The following is a 15,588-nucleotide window of genomic DNA, read 5'->3' on the forward strand; positions in this document are numbered from 1 at the left end:
AAAAAACTAAAAAAGCTAAAAAACTAAAAAAAACTAAAAAAAAGGTAAAAATCTAATAACTAAAAAAAAACTGAAAAAAATAAAAAAAGGCAAAAACTACAAAAAAAATAAAAACTAATAAAAAAACTAAAAAAGCTAAAAAACTAAAAAAACTAAAAAAAACTAAAAAAAGGTAAAAAACTAAAAAAAACTAAAACTAAAAAAGAAAAATACTAAAAAAAAAGGAAAAAACTGAAAAATAAAAGAGAAAAAGAAAACTAAAAAAATATGAATAAATATATATAAAAATAAGTTGTTTGTGGGTTATGTCTGTCTGTCTGTCTGTCGAGTGACGTCGTGTTTGTCCGCATATGACGTCTGAATTATTTCACACTAATACAAAAGAAGAAAAAAAACTAAAAAAGGTAAAAACTACAAAAAAAACTAAAAAGAAAAAAAACTAAAAAAGCTAAAAAACTAAAAAAAACTAAAAAAAAGGTAAAAAACTAAAAAAAACTGAAAAAACTAAAAAAAGGCAAAAACTAAAAAAAAAACTAAAAACTAATAAAAAAACTAAAAAAGCTAAAAAACTAAAAAAACTAAAAAAACTAAAAAAAGGTAAAAAACAAAAAAAAACTAAAAACTAAAAAAGAAAAAACTAAAAAAAGGAAAAAACTGAAAAATAAGAGAAAAAGAAAACTAAAAAAATATTAATAAATATAAAAAATATAAATATAAATATAATATAAATTAGCAATCAACAAAGCACCGAGACACAAATGACGACCGGGACACAGGGAGTATAAATGACGACCAGGACATAAGTAAAAAAAAAACTAAAAAACTAAAAAAATGGTAAAAACTACAAAAAAACTAAAAACTAATAAAAAAACTAAAAAATCTAAAAATCTAAATAAACTAAAAAAGAAAAAAAAAGAAAAAAGGAAAAAAATAAAGGAGAAAAACAAAACTAAAAAACGAATGTATATACAGACCGGGACACCGGGATACAAATGACGACCGGGACACAGGGAATATAAATGACGACCGGGACACAGGGACATAACTACAAAGGGGACGCCGGGGTGCACAGGGGGATATATAAATGACGATGGCGACTCAGGGAATGGTCGATTAGCAATCACCATCAACAAAGCTCAAGGGCAATCATTAGAATCATGAGGTATAGATCTGAATACGGATTGTTTTCCCATGGACCATTATATGTTGCATGTTCAAGAGTCGGTAAACCTGACAATCTATTTATATGCACAGACAATGGGACAGCAAAGAATGTTGTATATTCGCAAGTTTTACGTAGTTAAAAACATATATATATATATATATATATATATATATATATATATATATATATATATATATATATATATATATATATATATATATATATATATATATATATATATATATATATATATATATATATATATATATATATATATATATATATATATATATATATCTATCTATATTCACAGGTGGGACATAGGGACACAACTACAATGGCGCGTAACTAATATGGCGCGTAACGACTTACGCGCGCGGGGGGGCTTGGGGGGGGCGCGAAGCGCCCCCACCAACTAGGTGTTGGGGTGGCGCGAAGCGCCACCCCAACAGCTAGTATATATAAATTTATATATATCATCTTTTCCACAAAAATAATAATTTAGTGCTTCTGCTTAAAAACAGCAATCGAATTGATGCCTCCTGATACGCAACTATCAACAAAGTGGCAATCGTTGGGGTCGGTGATCAGTTCTTACCTCGAGATAATATTCTTTATAGGCGAAACAATCAGTTGACAAGAATTGCTTAAACTCATCGATGCTTCGATGCCCTACAATATCCTGACCCGGGACACTCAAATAGAAATCACAGACTGGGACACCGGGACACAAATGACGACGGGGACACAGGGAATATAAATGACGACCCGGACACAGGGACACAACTACAACGGGGACGCCGGGGGGCACAGGGGGATATATAAATGACGACGGCAACAAAGGAAATGGTCGATTAGCAATCACCATCAACAAAGCTCAAGGGCAATCAATAGAATCATGAGGTATAGATCTGAATACGGATTGTTTTCCCATGGACCATTATGCGTTGCATGTTCAAGAGTCGGTAAACCTGACAATCTATTTATATGCACAGACGATGGGACAGCAAAGAATGTTGTATATTCGCAAGTTTTACGTAGTTAAAAACACATATATATATATATAAATATATATATATATATATATATATATATATATATATATATATATATATATATATATATATATATATATATATATATATATATATATATATATATATATATATATATATATATATATATATATATATATATATATATATATATATATATATATATATATATATATATATATATATATATATATATATATATATATATATATATATAATATAGTTCTTTGTCTGTCTGTCGACTGACGTCATGTTTGTGTGTCGACTGACGTCATGTTTGTCGACTGACGTCATTATAAGGATTGAGCTGTATGTCGTCATGAAGTTGTTTGTCGTTTGACGTCATGTTTGTCGACTAACGAAACTACAGACCGGGACACCGGGACACAAATGACGTGTTATGTCTGTTATAACGTAATAGAGGCAACAATCTTGACAGGGCCTTTTGAGGGTGAGGCTTTTCTTATTCCACGCATTCTCATGATTCCAATGGATCTGCCTTTTCAACCTAAGAGATTGCAATTCCCAATTTGATTAGCATATTTAGTTTTCAGTCCAGAACCACTAAAGCTATAATGTAAATATCAAAAATATTTATGTTGTCTGAGCAATAATTTTTAGTTTTTATTTCAAAATAGAAAATTACCTGACAATTTTAGAATTATATCTACCTATATATATAAAAATAAGTTGTCTGTCTGTGGATCAGGTGACATCATTTTTCTGTGTCGACTGGCGTCATGAAGTTAGTTGTCGTCATTTTTGCTATGACGGTGACGTCATTAAAGATATTTAAGACATATATGTTCACGTAGAAATCTATTAATGTTTAAGTTTAAAATGACTGATGAACTTACAATGGCAAAAGCCGATGAAGATGCTCAAAGAGTCTATGCCAAAAAACTTGCTGCTGATAGAGAAAGTCAGAAAAGAAAGCGTGCCGAGGAATCAAAGGAACAGCAAGGAAACAGGCTTGAGGCTGAAGAACGCAAAACCGCGCAGTTAGATGAAGATCCACCTGGACAGCGAGAGTCAAAACATATCAAAACTGAAAATGATAGCGATGATGATTGGGTTTGGGATCTTGACTTGTATAAGGTCATCAATGCCTACCAGATTTTAGTTAAAAAAACAAAGGTTCGGCGATATGTATTTCATAGTGAAGCTGAAAAATAAAGAAGAAAAAGAAAACTGAAAAAAGAAAAAATGTAAAAAACTAAAAAATACTAAAAAGAAAAAACAATCAAAGAGAAATTACAGACCGGGACACAAATGACGACCGGGACAGAGGGAATATAAATAACGACCGGGACACTCAAGGAGAAATTACAGACTGGGATACCGGGACACAAATGACGACCGGGACACAGGCAATATAAATGACGACCAGGACACAGGTATTTAAGAATATCGTTCAAAGACAAATTTTTAATTGTAAGAAGACCGTTGAAAGAGAAATTTCTAATTGTAAAATGACTGGAGAACCTACAATGGCAACACCCGAGGAAGCTGCTCAAAACGAGTGTATTCACGCCGAAGTAGCTGAGTTGGTAAAGCGTTATGTTTCAGGTTATAGGTTCGAGAGGCTCCAGGTTTGAACCTTGGCTTTAGCATTAATACAAAAGAAGAAAAAAACTAAAAAAGGTAAAAACTACAAAAAAACTAAAAAGAAAATATATATATATATTTATATATATCATCTTTTCCACAACAATAATAATTTAGTGCTTCTGCTTAAAAACAGCAATCGAATTGATGCCTCCTGATACGCAACTATCAACAAAGTGGCAATCGTTGTGGTCGGTGATCAGTTCTTACCTCGAGATAATATTCTTTATAGGCGAAACAATCAGTTGACAAGAATTGCTTAAACTCATCGATGCTACGATGCCCTACAATATCTTGACCCGGGACACTCAAATAGAAATCACAGACTGGGACACCGGGACACAAATGACGACGGGGACACAGGGAATATAAATGACGACCCGGACACAGGGACACAACTACAAAGGGGACGCCGGGGGGCACAGGGGGATATATAAATGACAACGGCAACAAAGGAAATGGTCGATTAGCAATCACCATCAACAAAGCTCAAGGGCAATCAATAGAATCATGAGGTATAGATCTGAATACGGATTGTTTTCCCATGGAACATTATGCGTTGCATGTTCAAGAGTCGGTAAACCTGACAATCTATTTATATGCACAGACGATGAGACAGCAAAGAATGTTGTATATTCGCAAGTTTTACGTAGTTAAAAACATATATATATATATATATATATATATATATATATATATATATATATATATATATATATATATATATATATATATATATATATATATATATATATATATATATTCACAGGTGGGACATAGGGACACAACTACAATGGCGCGTAACTAATATGGCGCGTAACGACTCACGCGCGCGGGGGGGCTTGGGGGGGGGGGCGCGAAGCGTGCCTATAATACCTAGATCAACTCCTGCAGACGAAATGAATGCTTGCCTGAAAAATTCTAATTTATGGGCACACGTAAAAATATTAAAATTAACTACAAATATGCGTGTCCGATTGCAAAACGATGACTCTGGTCAAACATTTTCAGATCAATTGCTGGCAATTGGAAACGGAAAGCTCCCAGTAGACTCAATTTCAGGACGTATACAACTACCTGCTGATTTCTGTAATTTAGTGACGTCCAAAAATGAATTGATTGAAAAAGTATTTCCGAATATTCTAAAAAATTATAAAAATAATAAATGGCTAAGTGAAAGAGCGATTCTCGCACCCAAAAATATAGACGTCCACGAAATCAACAATATTGTTTTGACCAAGATTCGAGACCAGGCAGTCCTTTATAAGTCAGTCGACACAGTTTTGGAACCAAATGAAGCGGTTAATTATCCATCTGAATTTTTAAATTCCATAGATCTTTCAGGGTTTCCACCACACGTGCTACAACTAAAAATAGGCGTACCAATAATACTTTTAAGAAATATAAACCCACCAAATCTTTGCAATGGCACTCGACTTGCCGTAAAAAAAACAATTGTATATTCGCAAGTTTTATGCAGTTAATTTGTATTAACTGCACGATCCACAGATCCACAGACAACTTATTTTTATATATATAGATAGTTTTTTTTTTTTACTTATGTCCTGGTCGTCATTTATACTCCCTGTGTCCCGGTGCTTTGTTGATTGCTAATCGAACATTCCTTTTGTCCTGATCGCTTTCTCTTTGAGTGTCGTCATTTATTTTTTTCTTTTTTAGTTCTTTTAGTTTTTACCTTTTTTAGTTTTTTAGATGAAATTTTTTTTTAGTTTTTTCCTTTTTTTCTTTTTAGTTTTTTATTGGTTTTTACCTTTATTTTAGCTTATTTTTCAGTTTTTTCCTTTTTTTTATTTTTTTTTATTTTTTTTAGTTTTTTACCTTTTTTTAGTTTTTTTAGTTTTTTAGTTTTTTAGCTTTTTTACTTTTTTTATTAGTTTTTAGTTTTTTTTGTAGTTTTTGCCTTTTTTTAGTTTTTTCAGTTTTTTTTTAGTTTTTTATTGGTTTTTACCTTTATTTTAGCTTATTTTTCAGTTTTTTCCTTTTTTTTAGTTTTTTTTAGTTTTTAGTTTTTTTAGTTTTTTACCTTTTTTTAGTTTTTTTAGTTTTTTTAGTTTTTTTAGTTTTTTAGCTTTTTTATTTTTTTTATTAGTTTTTAGTTTTTTTTGTAGTTGTTGCCTTTTTTTAGTTTTTTAGCTTTTTTATTAGTTTTTAGTTTTTTTTGTAGTTTTTGCCTTTTTTTAGTTTTTTTAGTTTTTTAGCTTTTTTATTTTTTTTATTAGTTTTTAGTTTTTTTTGTAGTTTTTGCCTTTTTTTAGTTTTTTCAGTTTTGACGTCACCTGATCCAGTTTTTTCAGGTGACGTCACCTGATCCATCCACAGATCCACACACAGACAACTTATTTTTATATATATAGATATAATCTGGCGTAACGGACAGACAACTTATTTTTATATATATAGATAGATAGATATATATATATATATATATCTATCTATATTCACAGGTGGGACATAGGGACACAACTACAATGGCGCGTAACTAATATGGCGCGTAACGACTTACGCGCGCGGGGGGGCTTGGGGGGGGGGGCGCGAAGCGCCCCCACCAACTAGGTGTTGGGGTGGCGCGAAGCGCCACCCCAACAGCTAGTATATATATATATCTCTATATTCACAAAATAAGTTGTTTGTTTGTGTGTCTGTCGACTGACGTCATGTTTATGTGTCGACTGATGTTTCGACTGATGTCATTATAAATATTGAGCTGTATGTCGTCATGAAATTGTTTTTCGACTGACGTCATGTTTGTCGACTGACGAAATTACAAACCGGGACATCGAGATACAAATGACGACCGGGACACAGGGAATATAAATTACGACTGGGATACTCAAAGAGAAATTACAGACTGGGACACCGGGACACAAATTACGACCGGGACACAGGGAATATAAATGACGACCGGGGACGCCGGGGGGCACAGGGGGATAGATAAATGACGACGGGGACACAGGGAATGTTCGATTAGTAGTTACCATCAACAAAGCTCAAGGGCAATCATTAGAATAATGAGGTATAAATCTGAATACGGATTGTTTTTTCCCATGGACATTTATATGTTGCATGTTCAAGAGTCGGTAAACCTGACAATCTATTTATATGCACAGACAATGGGAGAGCGAAGAATGTTGTATATTCGCAAGTTTTACATAGTTAAAAATATACATATATCTATCTATATTCACAGGTGGGACACAGGGACACAACTACAATGGCGCGTAACTAATATGGCTCGTAACGACTTACGCGCGCGGGGGGGCTTGGGGCCCCCCTTCTGTTCTTCTAACACACATGTACATTTTTATTACTTTACATTAAGGGTGCAAAACAAATTTTTTCGCAACATTCAATTTTCATACCTACGTTTAGAGTTTTTTAAATCTCTTTTTTATTTTTCTAATAATGATGAGTCAAATGGAATGACAGTTCCATTATCATCATCGTATTTTTTATTATATCCAATCAATAATTCAACCTTCATAAATACGATTAAAGGTGAAAACGATCTTAGTTGTATCCATCAGAGCCACATAAATTAAAAATGAATCCTTCATTATTCCTATCATCATTTGCTTAATAAGGTTTGTTATGAACTCATATGATTGATGACCTATTCCAGGAGTTACGACTCTAAAGCTGAAGTTCGTTTATTTAAAATAAAAAAGATTTACTTCTCTTTACTGAGTTTCGCATGTGATGAAATTTTGTGGGGGTGGGGGGTTTCTGGGGTCGGGGATCAGCGTATAACCAAAATTTATACTCTGTCCTAATCTATATTTTTTGGTTTCATAATACTGAATGTATTAGCAGTAATGACATTGTTGACAAAACATTTCTTAACTAGAAAAATATTACTGAGCGGCTTAAATTGATAAGACGTCCATATATATGTATTTTTATCGGGGGCCAAGTGAAGAGTAGCTAATTCCCAAATAGGAGGAGAAGAGGTCAAAACCAATGTTTAAAGGACATTCTAAATTCATAGAATAGGTTTTGCAGGTATACAAAGTCGGTATACATTTGTAGAAAAAGTTCAGACGACTGTGACTCAGTAACAGATATTTTAGAGGCGAAAGCACACATAATTGACAACTGTTAAGCTATAACTAAGCCACCTCACAAGGACTCTTGTCTTTAATGTATTTGCAAAGCCCATTAGTTCAGGTATTATCGAGAGCATTTAACTTTCTTTTTTTTTCAACATGTGTCGGCTTTATCCTACAGAACAGGGGGAGGGGGGTCAAGATTAAACATATAGTTGTACAAAAGAAATGGTTCAATCACTAACACTTAACTTTAAATGGGTCAAATTGATAATACGTGATTTTGGCCGTCCTTTAGGGCCCAAACGAAGAGCATATTATCCTCAAATGGAGTAGGAAAAAGTTATAAAAATAATGTAAAGAAGATTTGAACATTATGGTGGGGGTGGGGGTTAGAGTGATGCTTTGCTAGATTTGCGCGGAGGAGCAGTAGGTCCAGCTGTTTTGATCTCAGTGATGGTTCTGGCCTCTCTTGCACCACGGAAAATCTTGATTTGTGCCCCCCTGTCCCCCAAAAATGTTCAGGCCAAATTAAAACAGTAAATTACTTATTAACAAAACTATTTTCAATTTATTCATTAATTAATAATTTATTCTTAATTTATTATTAAAATTATTCAATTATTACTAAATAATTTAATTGTTATTTAATTAATTTTTATTTCACTAATCAATTAATAGTTCATTATTAATTATATAATAATAAATTATTATTATTAATTTTAATAATTATTATAATTAATATCTATAATAATTCTGCTATATCAATAAAATTTCAAAAACTGCAAAATGATTATAACCGTTGGATTATTTGTCTGAATTTTGCGCCCCTAAAATTTCTGCCTCTGTCCCTCCCCTAAAATCATCTCTGGTTGGCCTTAGGTGGCTTGGTGTTGCAATGATTAATTAGTAGCAGTGATACTAGTATAGAGCCAATCATTTTTACGTATGTGAACACTTCATATTTTACAAGTGTCTTTTACTAATCTGTCTTTATTCCCCTCTTCCTGTCTCTTTCTCCCTTTCCCTCTTCTCTATCTTTCTTTCTCTCACACTCTTTGTCATTTTGGACGTTTTGCGGCAGCATTGGTTTGACTGACCCTATTAAGTATTTTTACATAACCATCTAGATATTTCAGCCTTTATACGCATGTTTTCAAGAATACTAGGCTCTCTCTACCCTATCCCACAAAATTTTTTCACCCCCTCCCATAACTATTGAAGTGCACACTTTAACTTATTCCTCCCTCATTTCAGCCCTCTCACTTTGTCTCACCAGTGTCCTTCAGATTTAGAAAGTAAAGACGGGTATATTTTACACAGGGAATTGAGAAGATGCGGAACCTTCACCTTCTCAAAGTTGACAGAACTCGTGTTTATTGGTTGACGATTAAACAAAACGAAAATATGCATTTTCACTACCAGCGCGAGAAAGCTCACTTAAGTCCACTGGACAACTGTTCCAGTTTCAACTCTGCATCGACCAGTCGAACCAGCTTGTAATTTTAGGAAGAAATTCTGCATTTTACTCCTGCTCATCTAGTAAAGTGTAGTTATAATTAAGATAATCTATTTATCTATTATTTTTTAACGGCACTGATTTGGGTGACAGTTTTTCACACAAGGATGTTTATATGATTACGTTCAAGCACGGGATGAGAACTTTGGATACAATTCATGGAGTGGACTTTTTGAATAGTAAGCAACGCTGTTTTTTATTTATTTAATTGGGGTAAAGATATTAGTTGTTATTCATAACTAGAGTAAATAAGGTATTACTTTAGTGGCTGGCCACTTGTATAGGAAACGTGTTAAATAAAAAAGTAGTACTATTAGGCTCCTTATTTCATACTTTTTGGTACTTGTGTGTTATAGCGACCACACCCAAGAAGTTAAGTTAATCCTAATGAAATATACCAAAAATGATGAAAATATAATACTTTAGTAACACAATTATGGAAACTATTTCAGAGTCTGCATTATATTAAATACCTAACCTAACCAACTAACCTAACCTAACCTATTAAATATTTAAATAATGTATACCTGCAGAGTAGTTTGTCTCACTGAGTCTAAGCTAATTATCTCCGAATGCAGACAGAGAAACGTGTTTTACTCAGATCAAGAACAACAGTGTGGTCGCTATAACACGTAAGTAACCATATTCCTTCCGTAGATAACTTCGAAGTTTTCGAGTTTTACTGCTGATGATGAACACTGTATATGTGTTCGAAATATCCAGTTAAATTTTGTATCTGTTCACTGTCAATAAAAAGGTTTCATCCCTATTTTGAACTGTTTTACTTTCATATTCTTTCCAAATGTCATGGTCGCTTTTCTGACTTAAACCGAACAGAAATTATCACGTATATAAGAAGGTTTGCCCCCTCGTCAATACCTCGCTCTTTACGCTAAAGTTCAAATTTTGTTCCAATTCTTCAAGAATAACCCCTGAATGACAAAGGCTGTTTAATTAATAAATAGCTAAAAAAAACTCTAGCGTAAAGAGCGAAGCATTGATGAGAGGCTGAACCCCCTCAGGTACGTAATAATTTTTGTTCGTTTTGATTTTTAATGTTGCTCCTTACCTTCAGCCGAACAAATTTGTTTTTTTTTAATTTAAATTCTGATCGTTTTTTAAATAATACTGGGGAATCCAGCACCCATTTCATGGAAATTTCCCTTCCCCCATGAAAAATTTCTCCATCGAAAGATCCTCCCATATAACCCCATCTCCCGAATCCCCTACCAGAAAAATCTCCCTGAAAACGTCTGTATACTTACCAATAACCAATACTATAATTAAGCAATGGACAGATTTCATAACTTGTAGCCCTTCCCCTGGAGACTTTGGGGGATTAAATCATCCTCAAAGACATATTTATTAGGTTTTTCAACTATGCTGAACAAAATGGCTATCTCAAAATTTTAATCAGGTGACTTTAGCAAAAATGAGCGTGGGAGGGGGCCTAGTTGCCCTCCAATTTTTGGTCACATAAAAGAGCACAAGAACTTTTAATATCGGTTTGAGCGTGTCCTCTCGCGATCTTGGATCACTGGGTCTACACGATCACCCCTAGGAAAAAAATAAAATAAATAAACAAGAATCCGTAATTTTTCTTCTGGCAAAAAATACAAAATTCCATATTTTTGAAGATAGGAGCTTGAAACCTCTACAGTAGGGTATTCTGATACGCTTATTCTGATGGTGCGTTTTCATTAAGATTATATACCTTTTAGAGGTTTCTCCCTTTTTTCGAAAATATGGCAAATTTTCTCAGGCTCTTAACTTTTGATAGGTATGATTAAACTTGATAAAACTTATAAATTTGAAACCAGTCAAAAAATACATTTCTTTCGATGTATCTATTGGCATCAAAATTTCGTTTTTAAGAGTTTCGGTTACTATTGAGTGGGTCACTCCTTACTTATAGTTTGTTACCAAGAACTATTTGAAAACAAAAATAACAGGCAATATCAGGATCACAGACGCTATATCATTCCTGTAGTAAAGATCTATAAGCCTTCAATGCAATATTTGATTAGCAGCACATCTATCAGTCTTAGTAGCACATCTAAAAAAGAAAGCAAGAATAACAGACAATACCAGGATCACAGGCAACGCTATAACGTTACCTGTAGTAAAGAGGTATAAGCTTTCAATGCACTATTTTTTTTCCCGAAACACTTCATTTAGAATAGGCGGTCCTATAAACTTCAGAGGGGGTTATTCAAATGGAAATTGAAAATTCTAATGTTCTTTTTAAGAGTCAAATGAGATCTGAAGGCAACCAGCCTCCCTCCCTTTCCCTTCTTTTCCAACCGGTCTCCTGTATCCCTTAAATACGTCTGATCAAAATTTTGAGATAGAAAGTGTGTTCAAAACAGTCGAAAAATCCAATAAGCATGCCCTTGGGGATAACATGGCCCCTCAGGCCCTGAAGCAAGGGCCGTGCCTAACTTGAATTCATAATTGTTAAACATACAATTTATAATGGAAACAGGGTGCTACTGCGATATTTCTGGAACGGCTAAGGGTATTAAGTTAAAACTTTCGGAAAAATTGCTAAGATAATGAACTAAATCAGAAGACACTTATGTGCGTCCACAGTGCCTTCATATGGAAGGCGGTCGTAACAACTTTGAAGGGGGTATATCTGATTGGGAATTGAAAGTTCTAGTGCCTTTTTTAAGGGCCAAAAGTAATTGGAGGACAATCAGCCTGATCTTTTGCTCTTCCCGGAGCAAGGGCAGTAAATAATATAAATTGGCATTTATCTAAATATATATCTTTTATAAAAGAGAAAAGAAGGCTTGTGCAGTATCTCAGGAACGGCTAAGGATACCAAGTCGAAACTTTCATAGAATGTTGAGGGGAATGTTAAACTAAATTAAAATACACTATGCGCATCCAGGTTCTTAACAAGATGCATCTGAAAAATCTGGGAACGGTTAATGGTATTAAGATAAAAATATCAGGGAATGCTGAGGATGATTTTGAACTAAGCCAAAGAGCATTATATGTATCTAGGTCGTCAAAATGGCGAATCTGCTAGTTCTGAGGAACAATTAAGGGCTGTTAGAAAATTTCAGAAAATGCTGAGGAAGGCTCAACTGAATCAAAGGACAATATGTAGAACCACAATGCCGAAAGGGCGTATCTGCGATATGTCAGGAACGACTAAGGTTATTAGGTTGAACATTTCAGGAAATGTTGAGGGGGATATTGTGCTTATTCAAAAGACACTGTGTGGATCCAGGTTATCAAAACAGCCTGTCTGCAATATCTCAGAAAATTCTAATGGTATTAAGGTAAAACTTCCAGAGAATATTCATGAGGATTTTGAACTAGATCAAAAGACGCTATGTCCATTAAGATCGTCAAAAGGGCATATTTACAATATCTCAGGAATGGATAAGAGTATTAAGATGAAACTATGAGGGAATATTTATTGGCATCTTAAACTAGATCAAAAGACACTATGTGCATCCAGGTTGTCAAAAGGGCGTATCGGCAATATCTCTGAAGCGGCTGTGGGTATTCAGTTGAAGCTTTTAGAGAAAATTGAAAAGGTCTCCAAAAGGGTGTATCTCCAATATCCCAGAAACAACTAAGGGTTTTAAGCTGAAACTGTCAGAGAATATTGAGGGGGATGTTGAACTAAATAAAAAGAAACTATGATCATCCAAATCGTCAGTATGCTGGATCTGGAATATTTTAGGAGCAGGTAATGGTATTAAAATGAAGCTATAAGAGAATGTATAGTGGGATCCTATATCAGAAGACGCTACGTGTATCCAGGTTGTCAAAAACGTGCATCTGTGATATATCAGGAGTGGCTATGGGTAATAAATTGTAGCTTTCAGAGGAAATCAAAGAGAAAGTTGAACTAGATCAAAAGATTTATCTCTAAAAGGGTATATCTTCAATATTTCAGGAGCAGCTAAGGTTTTCCAGTTGAAACTTTAAGAAGATGTTGAGGAGTACGTTGAACTAAATCAAAAGCAACTATGCATATTGAGGTTGTCAATATGTCAAAATATGCCAGATATTATTAGCAATATCTTAGAGACAGCAACGAGTATTAAGCTAAAACATGAAAAAAACTTGAAAAATTCAAAAAATGTTGACGGGGAAAATGAACTAAATCGAAATGCACTATGTAAATGCAAGTTGTCAAAATGATATGTCTGAAGTATTAGGAATGGCTAAGTTTATTAAAATGAAACTTCTCAGGAACGGCTGAGGGCACTCAGTCGAAATTTACAGGGAATGTTGAGTTTGTCAGAATTGCCTATCTGAAATATCTCAGGAAGAGAAAGAGTGCTGAGCTGACATTAAGGATCTTTAGGGGGGGGGTGTTAAACTAAATCAAAAGACACTAAATACATTCAAATTACCAAGGCGCATATAAAATTTTTCAAGAATGGCTGAAGATATAAGTGGAGACTTCCATGGAATGTAAAAAGGAACGTTGAAATCAGTCAAAACTTGTTATGTGCATCCTTGTTGGCAAAATGATATCTTTTTTGTGCTGCTCCAAGCATATGCTCAAGTCAAAGTCACAAACAAAAGGCTTTAGAGAGTCAAAAACAACGAGTCTATGTTATGTCTCTGCTATATACTATTCCCCTTTTCCATTTTCATTCACATGTAATCTTTTGAACACTCTCCAGGAGTAGTCTCTCGAGTTCATCTAGAGATTTCTGCTGAGTCAAAATCCTAGTTCAAGAACTGTCCTAAACTGCTTTCAAATTGAAAGAAATATCTGCAATAATTGTATTCAATACCATCAAAGCCAACGCTCAGATTACATTTTACAGCTTAAGAACTTAAATTAGAATCCGATATTTTAATCCTTAAGCATAAAACTTGGAAAAATGGAAAAAAGCTCATAATGAATGAATGAATGAATGTATTTTATAACTCATCAATAACACAAAGGCATGGCGATGGAGTATAAAAAAAAGAAAAAAAGAAAAACAAAGACACATGCAAAATGGGAACAAATGTATACAAAATAAAAATACGAATAAACTAGACTTTTTCAAAAAAAGTAAACCACTCCAAGGGTGGCAAACCTCTTTTGACGACAATTTTACATATAAATTATCCATATAATTATTCATAATATTGACTATATGTACAACATCACCTACGCTGTATTGTTTTCAATTTAAATTAATGGTGGCAGTTCATTAAATTTTTTAAGGGAGGGAGTATTTCCCCCGGGGGGAAATCTGTTGTTTTTGCGATTTGTCCAATGAAAAGACCAGAAAAGGGTAGGCCTATTTCCAATTAAAATACCCCAGAAAAGGGTGTTTTTCAAAATTAAAGGGGAAAAATTTAGGGGCCCAGGTTATCTTTCCTCGTCCCTAATTGATGCCACTACTACAAATAATAAGCCTACATCGTGTTGCATTTAACAATGGATTGAGAGTGTGACTTTTTAATGACGGTCATTAATAGTATTTGTAATAGTTGTTGAAACCAAATTAGGATTTTCCTTGTAAATTTTAGGTCACTTTTCATGCTAATTCTATACCTATATTCTTTCCTTATTTTCGCTTTTAGTTTTTCTGTAAAGTGGCTAATCTGTTTGGATAAAATTTAATAAAGTAGGCATATTTTGTTACCTAAAGGTATGGTTATAGGACTTAAATTTGTGTAGCAATCGAATTTCTGGGTAATCATTCCTGCATACGGAAGGATGGGGGGTCGTTCCCCCGCTATTCTTTAGTAGAACACTTAGGACAAATTTATTTGGCTTAATTTTTTTTTTCAGATACCTGGCCCCCGAGGGAAACCTTATTGTACATCGCAAAAAAATTTTGATCCTCAATCAAAGATTTCACAATAGCAGGTTCTGCAAATACCTATTAAGCTGTTCTCTGATACATTTCAGTGTAAAATATTAAATCAAATAAATATTAAAATAAAATATTATCTACAGTTACTTAATGGGTTTTCAGTTTAATATTGGTAGTTAATGAGAACCATTTTTCAATATCTTTGATAGATTTTCCATGGCATTCAGAATGACCAATTGATAGTAAACCATTTTTCTTTTTTTTCTGAGATTCTCCAGGATGCTGGAATGCCGTTTTCCGGAGAAATTTGTTCCCACGGCCGAGTCTTCTCGATTGAGAGTAGACTTTCTTAAAGGACGACTGTTTTCGTCCTTTAAGTACAGCA

The 15,588-nt window shown here is 33.7% G+C and overlaps 1 protein-coding gene across 1 annotated transcript in view; it reads left to right on the top strand.

The window, feature by feature from the left end:
* The first annotated feature begins 9,295 nt into the window (after window positions 1-9,295).
* Window positions 9,296-15,588, top strand: part of LOC136042551 (uncharacterized) — a 71,191-nt gene continuing 64,898 nt past the window's right edge. Inside the window, exon 1 of the mRNA XM_065727519.1 lies at window positions 9,296-9,590. The gene's annotated coding sequence lies outside the window, so the exon portion shown is untranslated. The remainder of the gene's footprint in view (window positions 9,591-15,588) is intronic.

The sequence above is a fragment of the Artemia franciscana genome, unplaced genomic scaffold (genome assembly GCF_032884065.1).
Source record: "Artemia franciscana unplaced genomic scaffold, ASM3288406v1 Scaffold_1463, whole genome shotgun sequence".
In the NCBI taxonomy this organism is placed as follows: Eukaryota; Metazoa; Arthropoda; class Branchiopoda; order Anostraca; family Artemiidae; genus Artemia; species Artemia franciscana.